The following is a 12,958-nucleotide window of genomic DNA, read 5'->3' as shown; positions in this document are numbered from 1 at the left end:
CCAGGCACGATACCTGCAGGACTAAATTCAAAATGTTAACAGTGCCTGAAAGTTGTCCAAATTCAGGCTTGCACATTGTGGAACCAATGCCTCTAGATGGACAAGTTACTTTCTTACCTGGTAACGTTCTTTCGATGGGATGCTCCTCCAACATATTCCACATCCGACAGTCACCACAGCTGTACTGCTTTGGAAACATTTTCAGCGTCTGTCCCACGTCGATGACGTCAATACGCTGTCCCTCGAGGGCCTCCGTCGATGGACGACCGTAGCCTCAGTTGTAGTTTTTTTCCCCAGAACGTGTGTCACCAATCTTCTGCCAGTATGACTACAGAAAGCCTTGCGGAAACGATTGCATAAGAAATTCCTTAGAGGGGCAGGGAGGGTTCGATGTGGAATACCGAGGAGGAACATCCCATCGAAGAACAAGTTACTTCTTACCTTGTAACGTTCTTTCGACGGGATGTTCCTCCGACGTATTCCTCATCTTAGATATATCCTTCCAGCTCTGCTGGCCTGGCAAATTTTTTTTCTCTAGAGGGCGCTGCGCGTCGACGTCCCTCGAGTCGATGTCCCTCGACAGCCGCCGTAGCGACGCTCGACGTCATCCTGCCTATAAAGGCCGCGCGCAGCGTCCGTTGCTCAGTTCCGTTTTGTAGCCCACAGTATTACTGTCTGGACTAGACTAATCACCCTGAAGGAGCGTAAGCTGCAACAACAAGGGAAGTAGAACTGCGGGATGGATGGGAGGGTCGATGAGGAATACGTCGGAGGAACATCCCGTCGAAAGAACGTTACAAGGTAAGAAGTAACTTGTTCTTTGAAGGGATTGTGTCCTCCGACGTATTCCTCATCTTAGATAGGCCCCCATAGCAGTATTCTATATTCGGAGGAGGGAGTACTGACTTCACGCTGTCTTCTATTGATGAATAGAATGCAGTACAGTCCTTCCAAACCTAGTCTCTTGACTGGAGGAGGAATCCAGATTGTAAAAACGTGTAAAGGTATGGACAGACGACCATGTAGCGGCCACACATATATCTTTAATTGGCACGCCTCTTTTGAGGGCCGATGAAGCTGCAATACCTCTGGTCGAATGAGCCCTAAGGTTTTGAGGGGGCTCTTTCCCTGCCAGTTTATAACATTCCAGAATGGCTAGAATGATCCATCTGGAAATGGTCTGCTTAGTTATTGGTAACCCCAGCTTGTGACCTGCGTAACCTACAAACAGCTGGTCTGCCTGTCTTATCCAGGCTAGTCTACTAATGTAAAAACTTAAAACCCTCCTAGGGTCTAGTCTGTGTAACCTCTCTTCCTCTTTCCCCGGGTGAGGAGGAGGATAGAAAGATGGTAGGGTAATCTTCTGAGTGATAGGGAATTCAGAAACCACCTTTGGGAGGAAATTAGGCTTCACTTGCAGGACAACTTTGTCTTTGTGAAAGATTGTATGAGGGGGTTTACAAGAAAGCTTGTAATTCGCTCACCCTTCTAGCAGATGTAAGTGCTATTAATAAAACAGTTTTAAGGGTAAGGAATTTTAACGAACAAGAATGGAGAGGTTCGAAAGGTGTACCCATCAGGAAAGTTAGTACTAAGTTTAAATCCCATAGGGGAACTTGGAATGGTCTTGGGGGATAAACATTGGTTAACCCCTTTAGAAACTGTATTACCAAGGGTAATTTGAAATAGGATGGTTCTTCCGCAGTATGCTTAAAGATAGATAGCGCTGCGAGATAGCCCTTAATTGTGCCAACTTGAAGGCCTGAATTTGCCAAATATAGTAGGCAGGACAAAACCATTGGTGTACCACATGAAAATGTGGTCAATATTCTGTTCTCTACACCAGCTGCAAAATCTGTTCCAACGGCAGCGGTATAAAGACTTTGTTGCTGGCCTCCTTGCCGAAAGCAACACCTCCATAACATCATCAGGGAGGTCCCAATCCTTGTACCTCAGCCGTTCAGAAGCCAAGCGTGAAGGTTGAGGGTTTTGATGTCTGGATGGAGAACCTGACCTCCCTTCTGAGAGTAGGTTCTCTCTGAGAGGAAGTCGAATTGGAGGGCAGATGGACAAGTCTAGAAGGTCCGGGTACCACGTTCTCCTGGCCCAATCCGGGGCAATTAGGATCGTGGTTCGCCGGAATCTTCTCAACCTCCTGATCATTTGAGGAATGACAGGGACCGGTGGGAACGCGTACAGAAGCGGAAACTCCCAGTCCACTATGAACGCGTCTCCCAGAGCTCCTCTCGGAGGAAATTCCCTTGAGCAGAACATGTCGCATTTCCTGTTTAGGCTGGTGGCGAACAGATCTACCTGAGGGGTTCCCCAAAGGGCGAAGATCTCTTGAAGGACTTCCTGAGCTAGCTCCCACTCGTGGGAGACTGTGTTCTGCCTGCTCAGAGCGTCCGCTGGCAAGTTCTTCTCTCCGGCTAGGTGAACTGCCGATAGAGAGATTCCTTCTTGGATTGCCCAAAACCAGAGCTGCATCGCCTCTCTGCACAGGGGTAGTGATCCTACGCCTCCTCTTTTGTTGAGGTAATGCATGGCCACCGTGTTGTCCGTCATTATCAGGACGTTCTTCCCTTGTACAGCTGGCAGGAAAGCCTTCAACGCAAGTCTGATGGCTCTCAGCTCTAACAGATTGATGTGTAGTCTGGACTCCGATGGAGACCAACGACCGCTGATGGTCAAGTCGTTGGCGTGGGCTCCCCACCCCGTGAGTGAGGCATCCGTGACTACTGTTATCTCCGGCCAGGGTTGCCAAAACTGTTCTCCTTTCAGAATGTTCTCCTGACAGGCCCACCACTGAAGGTCTCGAGCCACCCTGCCGGGAACCTGAAGAAGATCTGTCATTCTCCCTGAGAATTGTGACCACTGAGTCCTCAGTGCCCACTGGAGGGATCTCATTCTCAGGCGAGCCTCTGGCACAAGGAAAATGCAGGATGCCATGAGGCCTAGCAACCTCAAAAAGTCGAAGGCTGGGAGACGTTGGGCATGCTAGAACTTGGTAACCATCTGTAGAATATCTTGAGCCCTCACCTCTGGTGGCGAGGCTTTTCCCAGGGAAGTATCCAGGATCGCTCCTATGAACTGGAGTCTCTGCGATGGTATCATTTGTGACTTCTTTAAATTGAGGGAGAAGCCCAGTCTGTGAAGGAAATGGCACACGTGATTTAGCTGGATCTGAGCTTGCTCCGGAGAAACAGCCCTGACCAGCCAATCGTCCAGGTAGGGGTAGACGTGAATCCCTTCCCTCCTTAGACTTGCAGCCACTACCGACATTAACTTGGTGAAGACCCTCGGGCGGAGGTCAGCCCAAATGGCAGTAATCGAAATTGATAGTGAGAGTTGCCAATTGCGAACCTCAGGTATTTCCTGTGTTTGAGATGGATAGGCACATGGAAATAAGCGTCCTGAAGGTCCAGAGATACCAACCAGTCCTGAAACTGAAGGGCCTGGAGGATCTGAGAAAGAGTGACCATCTTGAATTTGTCTTTTCTGAGGAATTTGTTCAATTCTCGCAAGTCCAAGATGGGTCTCGGTCCTCCGTCTTTCTTCGGAATGAGAAAGTAAGGGGAGTACCAGCCCTTGTCCCTCTCCGCTACAGGTACCGGTTCTATGGCACCTTTCTCTAGCAGGTCCAAAATTTCCTGCAAGAGGAGCGGATCTGGAGCTTTCTGAGAGCTGATCCCCGGTGGATGACTGAGGTATACGTAGGAAAGGCAGGCAGTAACCTTGGGCGACTGTTTCCAATGCCCAAGCATCTGACGTCATAGCCTGCCATACCGTCAGATGTTGAGTCAATCTGCCTCCTACAGGTGTCCTGTTAGGGGAGTCCTCAGAGTGGTTTTGGGGCGGCTGATGCAGATGCCGATGGTAAAGAGGCACCTGCTGTTGCTGCGGCTTTAGAATATCTACCCCGTCCACCTCGGGTAGTTCTTCTTTGACCCCTTTGAGCTGGTCGTCCTCTACCTCTTCTGAATGCGGAGTAGAAGCGAAAGGACTTGCCCCTCGCAGAGGTTCCTGTGGGACGAAAAGGAGTGACGGATTGCAGCTCCTAGGGATTTTGCTGCAGCTTTTGAAGTTTGCAGTTTATCTAAACTGTCATCCGCCTTTTTCCCCGAACAAAGAAGAGCCATTGAATGGCATGTTCAAGAGCCTGGCTTGCACATCTGGGGCAAAACCCGACTTTCTCAACCAAGCGAATCTCCTGGTTGATGTACTTGCCGCCATTGCTCTGCTGATACTGTCAGCCGAATCAATGCCTGTCTGGAGGGATTCGCACATAGCGTCTTTACCGTCCTGTATAATATTCAGGAACGCATCCCTTTCTTCTCCCTCCGGGATGCAGTCAGCCGCTGTAGAAGCACACTCCCAAAGTGTATGGCTGAACCTAGCAAGGGTGCAAGTAGCATTAACAGACTTTAACGCCATGCTACATGCTGAAAAGACTTTCTTTGCCATAGCATCATATTTTTTATCGTCCCTGTCCTGTGGGACTGTAGGATAAGCCGTCTTGACATCGGTAGATGATGATGCTGCTTGTACCGCCAGACTTTCTGGGGATGGATGTTTAGACAAAAACTCTGGGTCTGTGGAAGATACCCTGTACTTTGCAGACAGTTTTTTATTTACTGCTGGTATTACATCTGGGGTTTCCCAGTTTATCATGATCTTTCTCTGAAGAGCTTTATGAAAGGGCACCACAGGATCCTCTTGTGGGCCTTTGTCAAGAATATCCGTGAGGTCATCTTGCTGGAAAGATTGTGAAGGTGCAGACCACCCCATGAACTCTGTAATCCTGGCCATTAAGGCTCTGTAGGGGGTTTTAGCATGCTCCCCCGGGTCTAGCTTAGCAAAGTCCACCTCAGGGGAAGTGTCTAACCCACTTGCCTCATGTAAAGAATCATGAAGATCCTTTAATCTGCGCTCTTCAGAGGAAAATTCCTCTCTAACTGGGGTTACAGGTCCCTGTAACTCAAATGTGTCTTGTTCAGACAAATCACCCTCTTCTAAAATGGAGGATATAGTTCTCAATTGTGCTGAACTCATAAAGGGAGTAAATCCCATTTCCAAGGCAGAGGGTGCCGAACTTGTCATTATTGGCCTCGAAAACGTCGATGTAGAGGGCTTCGAGCGTGGCGTCGAAAACAGAGGTGGAGGCCTCGAGGACCTCGACAGAATTGGAATTCTACTCGACAATATCGACGCCATCGACGTCGAGGGCCTGGGGCTAGTCACTGGATGTGTGGTCACCGTGACTTTTCTTGGCGTCGACGCCGGTGTCGAGGCCGGCGTCGAGGCCGGCGTCGAGGCCGGCGTCGAGTCGACAGACCCGTGTGTCGAAGGTCCCCTCGACAACGGCGCCGAAGACATCGACCTCGACGGGACCTTAGTCGACGGCGTCGACGGAACCTTTGAGGAAGGTTTGGAGGTCATAGTCCTGCTCGAGCGTTCGAAACGCGCTCGAGAGGTTTCTTTCGCCGGGTACTGCGACTCGCAGCGTTTTTGACCTTCGGGTCTTTCGACCAGAGCATCGCTCTCGGCAGTCTTCGAGGGGGGGTCGAGGCCGCTTTCTCGAAGACGCTCATCATATTCTTTCGGAATTCCTCCCATTCAGCCCGGGAACTATGTTTCGTGGGGCAAGGGATTCTTTTTGGCGAAACAGAGGAAGAGGAAGACGGAGAACGGGATCTTCGACGCCTCCTCTTCAAGTGCTTCGATCTCGAGGAGTGATGAGACCCACTCCGAGACCTGGAGCGCGAATGGTGACGAGGAGACGAATGTCTCAACTTCGTCGACGAAGAAGAAGCTTTAAAAGTCTTACCTTTCTCCAGCTTCCCCCTACGCTCCTTCAGGGCCTTAGCCGTCATGGACATACAGTCCTCGCATTCCGAACAATGGTGTTCAGCTCCCAAGCACCACAGACAATTTCTGTGAGGATCGGTCAACGACATCTTTTTCCCACAATCTCGACATTTTTTGAAGCCGGATCGAGGAGTTGTCGGTTCCAACGAGGAAGCCATCGAGTATGGATCGAATAACTCGAGGTAAATAGGATTAATCTGACTAAGAACTGAGCAACGGTATTCCGAGGCACCGAGTAAGCGCGGAAAAACGGAACTGAGCAACGGACGCTGCGCGCAGCCTTTATAGGCAGGACGACGTTGAGCGTCGATACGGCGGCTGTCGAGGGACATTGACTCGAGGGACGTCGACGCGCAGCACCCTCTAGAGAAAAATTTTTCCGAGGCCAGGCCAGCAGAGCTGGAAGGATATATCTAAGATGAGGAATACATCGGAGGACACAATCCCTTCGAAAGAATGTTACCAGGTAAGAAAGTAACTTGTTCGAGGGGATTGGGTCCTCCGAGGTATTCCACATCTTTGACAGACTCCGAAATCAGTACCAACGAATGGGGGTGGGAAAAGAATTTAGAATTTTAGAATGCCCAATCAAATTGCAGAATAGAGGACCGCCTTAGCAAAGGCCAAATCTTGCCCATGGATAGAGTCCAGGGAAAAGTGTTTTACAAAAGTATGGACAGAGGCCCATGTGGCTGCTTCACAAATATTACGAATGGGAACACCCCTCTGGAGAGCAGTAGAGGCAGCCACACCCCTAGTAGAATGAGCCCGTAAGCCTACCGGAGGGTCCTTACCCGCCAAACGGTAACTTAGATCGTCAAAATGATTCATCTGGACAAGGACTGCTGGGTAACAGCTTGACCTAAACGCCTTCCAGCGTATCCTTCAAATAGCTGATCGTCCACTCTGACCCGGGACATCTGCGAGAGACAGGTTGGATCCGAGGAGAGCTTGGAGCTTCTATGGAGCCTCTACCTCTTCCTTACCAGGATGCAGAGGAGGATAGAACGACGGAAGAATTACCTTCTGGCTCAAAGGAGAAAAGAGGACGAACTCTAAGGACAACCCTGTCCTTATGGAACACCGTGAAAAGTGGCTTGGCGGACAGTGCCTGTAACTCACTCACTCTGCGAGCGGAAGTAACCGCAACTAAAAATACAGTCTTAAAGGTCAAGAATGTAAGGGCTCAAACGGAGCTCCCATTAGGAATTTTAGAACCAAGTTCAAATCCTATCCCGGCACCTGGATGTGGAAACATACTAGTCAGCCCTTTTAGAAATCAAAAGGAATCTTAAAATAAGAACACTCCTCAGACAAGAGCTTAAAAATGGACAGCACGGCCAGGTAACCCTTAATGGTACCCACTTGCAGACCCTTGTGGGCTAATGAAAGCAGAAAAGACAGAACCACAGGAATTGAACATTGAAAAGGATCCACATTCTGTACCCTGTACAAGTCGCAGAACTTTCTCCAACGGCAACGGTACAGGGATTTTTATTGCGGGCCTTCTGGCCGAAACACCTCCATCACGTCTTCGGGGAGGTCCGAATCCTTATACCTCAACCTTACAGATACCAAGCATGAAAGCTGAGGGACTTGACCTCGGGATGGAGAACCCGACCCCCCGCCCGTGAGAGCAAATTGTCTTGGTAGGGATGATGGCGTGGAGGGCAGATGGACATGCCTAGAAGGTCCGGGTACCACGCTCTCCTGGCCCATGCCGGAGCAATGAGGATCATTCAGGAACCGAACCTCTGCAACACTTGCGGAATGACTGGGACTGGAGGAAATGCAGACAGTGACACTAGTGGCGAAGAGATCCACTTGTGAGGTCCCCCAAAGGGCAAAGATCTCCAAAAGAACTTCCTGAGCCAGCTCCCACTCGTGAGACCGTGCTCTGCCTGCACAGAGCGTCCGCCGCCGCGTTTGTCACCGGCCAGATGAACTGCCAAGATCGAAGTTTCCTGCTGGATGGCCCAGAACCAGAGCTGCATTGCCTCTCGGCACAGTGGGAGTGACCCTGCCCCCGCTTTTTGTTGAGGTAGTGCATTGCCACCGTATTGTCAGTCATGATCAGGACATTTTCCCCCCGCACAGATGGCAGAAAAGCCTTCAGGGCTAGCCTGACAGCCCGCAGCTCCAACAGATTGATGTGGAGTCGGGACTACAAAGGAGACCAACGACTGCTGACTGTCATTGGCATGAGCTCCCCATCGCGTGAGGGATGCGTCCGTTACGATCGTCACCTCCGGCTAGGGAAGCCGAAATGGCGCTCCCTTCATCAGAGTGCCTTTGTCAGACCACCACAAAATATCCTGGGCAACCGATGGCGGCACCTGAACGGGATCCGACATCCTGCCGGAGGACTGCGACCACTGCATCTTGAGAGCTCACTGCAGAGATCTCCTCCGCAGCCTGGCCTCTGGCACCAGTAGAATGCAGGATGCCATGAGGCCGAGCAACCTCAAGAACTCGAATGCCGGGAGACTCTGGGCATGTTGAAACTTGTCCACCATCTACCGAATGTGATGAGCCCTCACCTGGGGAGGGTAACACTGCCCCAGGGATGTGTCGAGCACTGCTCCAATGTACTGAAGCCGCTGGCTAGGTGTCAATTGAGACTTAAGTTGAAGGCGAAGCCCAGCTTGTGAAGGGAGTGGCAGGTGACGAACAGATGATCCATGGCCTGCTCGGGAGAGCGCGCCCTAATCAACCAAACGTCCAGGTAGGGGTTGATGTGAACCCCCCCTTTACTGAGATATGCTGCCACCACCATTAGCTTGGTGAAGAACCTCGGGCGGAGGTTAATCGGAACAGCAAGACCCGAAACTGAAAATGCAAGTCACCAACCGCGAACCTCAGGTACTTCCTGTGCTTGGGATGAATCGGCACATGAAAGTAAGCATCCTTGAGGTCGAGAGATATCAACCAATCATGAAGTTGAAGGGCCTGGAGGACTTGAGAAAGAGTAACCATCTTGAACTTGTCATTCCTGAGTAGCTTGTTCAAACCACGCAGGTCCATGATGGGTCTCAATCCCCCGTCTTTTTACAGAAAAAAATGGGGAATACCATACCTTGTTCCTCTCCACCACAGACAGCAGTTCTATGGCGCCTTTCTCCAGCAGAGACAGGATTTCCTGCGCAAGGAGCGGATCCGGACTCTACAAAGAGCTTCCCCGGTGAATTGTCATGAGGCCTCTGCCTGAAAGGAAGACTGTAGCTGTGGGCTGTGATCTCCAGAACACACATCTGAAGTAATGACACGCCATTCTACCAGATGCTGCGCCAGCCTTCCCCCAACCGGCGAACCATGGGACATTGCCTCATGACTGAGCGGAAGTGGCTGCGGCAGTGCCCAAGGGCAAAGGCAACTGCCCGAGCAGCTTTGGCACCTCAAGTACCTTGTTTTCCACCTCTGGTACTCCAACGTTGGCCCCTTTGACTGGCAGCTCCTCTCGATCTACCAAAGGAAGAGTACCACCGAAAGGAACCTCCCCTCCATTGCTGTCCCCTAGGACGAAAAGGCAGAGATTGACGTACTGCAGCGCTCAACGACTTCGCTGCAGCTTTGGAGGTCTGCAACCTCTCAAGGTTCTCGTCAGCCTTGCTGCCAAAAAGAGGGACACCATCAAGAAGCCGGTCCTGTACATCAGGAGCAAACCCAGACTTCTGCAACCACGCAAAACTGCGCATCACGGTGCTCGCTGCCATGGACCGGCTGACAGACTGCCACGTCCAGACCGGACTAAACAGATTCACAAATGGCATCCTTGCCATCCTGAACGAGGGCAAGAAAACCATCCCGTTCCTCCCCTTCGGGAATATTTTCTTTCAGCCGCCAAAGAGACAATTCCACAGAGTGGGAGTGAATCTTGCCAAGGCACAAATGGAGTTTGCTGCCTTTAAAGCCATACCCCCGGATGAAAATACTTTCTTCGCCCAACCATCAAAGCGCTCGTCATCCCTATACGGAGGGATGGTAGGGTACGTAGCCTGCTTTGCTGGGGCCATAGCCACCTGCACCACCAAACTCTCCGTAGTGGGGTATGTAGACAAGTAGCAGGGGTCGCCACAGGCTGGACAGTATTTTTTTGGTAGCGACTTATTCACTGCCGGGAGACTCTCCGGAGCAGTCCAAGCCACCGCCACCCTTCTTTGTAAAGCCATATGAAATGGCAGCACCGGGTCAGTGGGTGGACCTTGGTCCAATATATCTGTCAGGTCATCCTGCAGAAAATCCACAGGTGGAGCAGACCACCCCAAGTACTCAATCACCCTTGACATGAGACGCCTGTACGAGGACTCAGCATGTGTACCAGGCTCAGGCCTGCCAAACTCAACCTCCAGAGAGGTGTCCAGACCACTGGCGTCATGCAAGGACTGGCGCAGGTCTTCCATCTGGCTGTGACCAGACAACAGGTCATCAGGAACCTCAGGAGGTACAAACCCCTCCTCTTCTGACCCTTCTTACACCTCTGAAATGTTACCCAAAGGCTGGAATAAATCTCTGGATGAAGGTACAGAAAAAGGCTCAAATACAGGCCTCACCGACACAGAGAGCCTTCCTCGGAGTTTCCACAGTCCTCCGGGGCACCTCTGGCAAATACTCCTCAAAAGGCGTCGACATCGAGCGAGACGCCGATGACTTCGACAACGGTTTCAAGGCCGGAGCCCTGAGCGTGTCCTTTCGACAGCCTCGGTGCCGATCGCGTCAACGACTTCATCGGAGCCGGAGCCTTGAGAGAGTCCCGACGGACATGGCACAGACTGCGTCGATGCCTTCTTAGAAGGCCTCACAGGCTCCGACGGTCTCAAGCGTTTTGAGGTACCGGGACCTGGCACGGCTATGGCGATCAACCTTGTCCGATTGGGACCTTGACGGCTCCCGATCGCGCTGACCGCCCAAGGTGTGCGAGCAGTGGCCCTAGCTCGTTCCTTGCCGGCTTCTCTCGTAGGCGCGGACGGAACAGTGCCCTGCGATTTGAAAATCACCATCAACTCCTTGCGGAATGCGTCCCATTCCGCCGGCAATGAATGCTTGTTGGGACAAGCTACCCGCCGTCTGGCTGAGTCCTGACGAGGACGGGGAAGGTGACCGGTGACGGCGCTTCCGACAGGGCCTAGAAGAGGGAGAGGAATGGCGGGACCCACTCCGAGAACAAGACCCCCTGGACTTACGCCGACACAGAGAGTCGCCCCTCGAATCGGTCGAATACCTACAGACAACTTCTTCCGCAAGGCCTTCGACGTCAAGGACCGGCATTCATCGCAGTCAGTGACGTGGCTCTCGCTGAGGCACCAGAGGCAGACTTTGTGCGGGTCCGTAAGGGACATTTTGGAACCGCAGTCCCCACACTTCTTGAAACCCGACTTCGGGGTAGAAGACAAAGACATTCTCAATACAAAGTTACAAGAATCAATTCAAAGGAGAAGAACCAAGGCGCGCCGAGATTCCGAAGCTAAAACGTTTGCGGAAAAAAACAGAACTGAGGCTACGGGCGTCGTGTGTCCTACATATAACATCCGGTGACGTCGGCTCTCGGCGGAGGCCCTCGGGGGACAGCGCATCAACATAGGACACGGCCGCCGAAAAATGTTCCCAAGCAGCACATCTGTGGTGATTACCGTTGGAGATGTGGAATACATCGGAGGACACAATCCCCTTGAATCAAATCTTACATGGTGTGGAGAGTGTACCCAACTTTGAGACATACCCTATATTGGGAAGAATGCGCTTACATTCAAATCATACACTGTAGCTGGAAAATACACCCATATTCAAAGCCTTCACTGTAGTTGGAAAACAATCCAAGATTCCTAAAGAGTAGTGATAAATGCCCTATACACTCTGTGGGTTGATCCAGAACGCACAAGTCCCCCTGAATCAATTACTTTATCAGGTGCAATACCCACAGTGATGAATCCAATGGCGTAATCACTACTTTCCCAGCAGTGACTCTCCCCATGTGGCCAGGGGAGCCAGCCTAGATGTGAACTCAAACTTGAGGCAGCTATATGAGGGAGGATCACATGGGGGGAGGGAGGTGAGGCAACCCTCAAGGGAGTTACAACATAATCTAACGAAACATGGTATCCCTTTATCTTTTATGGATCCCCCCCTCCATTCCCCATGCCTTAAAGGCATGTTGTCAAGGCTCCCTTGACACACCCATCAGAAGACAAGAAAACCTGCTCATGCTCCATCTATAAGTCACCAAGAACCGACTTCCCTTTTCATGAATGTAAAATTACAGTTATGAGAAAGCGGAGTGGAATACTGAAGATCGGTAAAGACCAGAAGCACAGGCTGTGCTCTAGTGGTTGCGAGCGCATAATTGGTGCCAGGAAATATAATAAACCACTGGAACAGCTGACAGGAGGGAGAAGCTGGCTGGAAAATCTTGTTCTCTCAGTACTTACGAGGGACCACTGTGCTGCTGGGAATAAGACCGTGGAGCCAACCAGCTCACTGAGAAGGCCAAGGAAAGAAGGCTGCCGGTACACCGCAAGGATGCCATGAGAGGTAGAGTAGAGAAGACCTCCTGGCCTTCGCAAGTCATGGAGAGCAGCATCCATGCCACTCAAGCACAGAAGCGCACAGCATACAAAACGAGAGTCACAAGGAACGTGGAAGCCCCAAATCGAGTTTGGTGAACCTGGGGAGAAGGACTGGAATGTCGGAGAACTGCTGCATGCTTACCGCGGGAGAACCGAAGCATGCCACAGAGAACCGGTGAGTCCACACGAGAGAACTGGGACACCTTGGCACTTAAGCAACCAAACCTAAGGTAAATAAGAAGGAAGTATAGGTTACTCAATATTTCCAAAAGAGAAATAATGGAATCAAGAAATTGTCAATTGTGTCAAGAGAAGCGCATGAGAAAGTGTACCAGGCAAAGTCAAGTTGGCAAGTGTGTAAAGTAGATTACATGACGTAGTCCTGATATGAAGATACATCAGATATAGCCAAAGACCATTTTGAAATGACATTGAAGAAAAACCTGGCAAGGGAATACACGAAATTAAGACTAACAGCCAAGTTGTTGAACATACCAACTATTTTTGCTGAACAGAGAGGCTCCTAGCCT

At 51.1% G+C, this 12,958-nt stretch overlaps 1 protein-coding gene across 4 annotated transcripts in view; it reads right to left on the bottom strand.

The window, feature by feature from the left end:
• Positions 1-12,958, bottom strand: part of CNOT7 (CCR4-NOT transcription complex subunit 7) — an 834,016-nt gene that overhangs the window by 682,247 nt on the left and 138,811 nt on the right. For 2 of the 4 annotated variants that reach the window (XM_069631581.1, XM_069631582.1), the window contains exon 2: positions 12,571-12,653. The exons of the other annotated variants lie outside the window; for them this stretch is intronic. The gene's annotated coding sequence lies outside the window, so the exon portion shown is untranslated. The remainder of the gene's footprint in view (positions 1-12,570; positions 12,654-12,958) is intronic. 4 annotated transcript variants of the gene reach the window in all.

This window comes from Ambystoma mexicanum, chromosome 6q (genome assembly GCF_040938575.1).
Source record: "Ambystoma mexicanum isolate Mex_15411 chromosome 6q, UKY_AmexF1_1, whole genome shotgun sequence".
NCBI lineage: Eukaryota > Metazoa > Chordata > Amphibia > Caudata > Ambystomatidae > Ambystoma > Ambystoma mexicanum.
This window is presented reverse-complemented; position numbering and strand designations above follow the sequence as displayed.